Here is a 1,166-nt window from a genome sequence, read left to right as displayed (position 1 = left end):
GGAAGCAGTCAAAAATACCACAGCTTATCAGGTACACCTCAGTCTTTAAAATGACACCCTTGTTCTTTAGCATTTTGGAGAAATTCTTGAAATTAGATTTTTTTCCAGTGTTGTTGTTGTTAAGTGCTTTCGAGTTGTAGGTGACTCATAGCAACCCTATGAACTAGAGTCCTCGAAACTTGCATGGCTTTCATCCTTTTTCCAGGTTCAAAGGGTTTCCAGAGGCAAGCTATTTATGGAAGCAATGCTACTCCTACTTCCAAACTTGCTTTAATTGGGGAGTTCCACCCAACATCATCCACTGTGGGTAACTATTATCTCATTTGCCATATCAGTGTCACATTGTTCAGCCACAAACACCCTACCATTCCTGACTTGTCTCTCCTTCCAGGCTCCAGAGGCCGCATACATCCATCCAGCTGACATGCATCTATCCAGTGTTAGACATTTTAATTTCTTAATGGATTTGATCTCTTGATATGCCATAGATGTTGATTGAGGAGTCAAGTAAAACAAAACAGTTGATAACTTCAATATTTTCTCCCTCTATCATCTGCTTATTGGTGAGGATTTTGTTTTCTTCACGTTGAGATTGAAGATCTCATACTGAATATTCAATATTTCATACTGAAGATCTTTGATCTTCTGAAGCGCTTCAAAACTTCTTCACTTTCTACAAATAAAGTTGTATTTATCTGTATAAGCTGATTGTTGGCAAATTTTTCTTCAATCCTGATGCCATATTCTTCTTGATATAGTCCAGCTTCATGAGTTATTTGCTCAGCATGACAAAGCTGTTCCATAGTGTTTTGAAGGCTGTAAATCTTTATAGAAGCTGACTATCACAACTTTCTGCCACTGAATGGCAGAACATCATTCAAGCAACATCATTCATGTAACAACCAGACTTTTTAACCACTTTGCCACCAGGGTTTTCATCCATCAATAAAACAACAACGAAATAAACCCAACCCCCAAAACTCCACCGCTACTGAGTTGATTCTGACTGATAGTGACCCCTAAGTCTACGCAACTTCATGGAAAAAGTTTAGAGTGACCAACATTTTAGTGATCACTTGACTGCTTTAATGATTGCATACCAGAGGTTATACTCATACTAAATGCCAGAAATGAGGAAATGTTGAAGATAAAGAGAAAAAAGAATG

The sequence above is a fragment of the Elephantulus edwardii genome, unplaced genomic scaffold, assembly GCF_000299155.1.
Source record: "Elephantulus edwardii isolate Elephantulus edwardi_28Jun2011 unplaced genomic scaffold, EleEdw1.0 scaffold00134, whole genome shotgun sequence".
Classification (NCBI taxonomy): Eukaryota; Metazoa; Chordata; class Mammalia; order Macroscelidea; family Macroscelididae; genus Elephantulus; species Elephantulus edwardii.
This window is presented reverse-complemented; position numbering follows the sequence as displayed.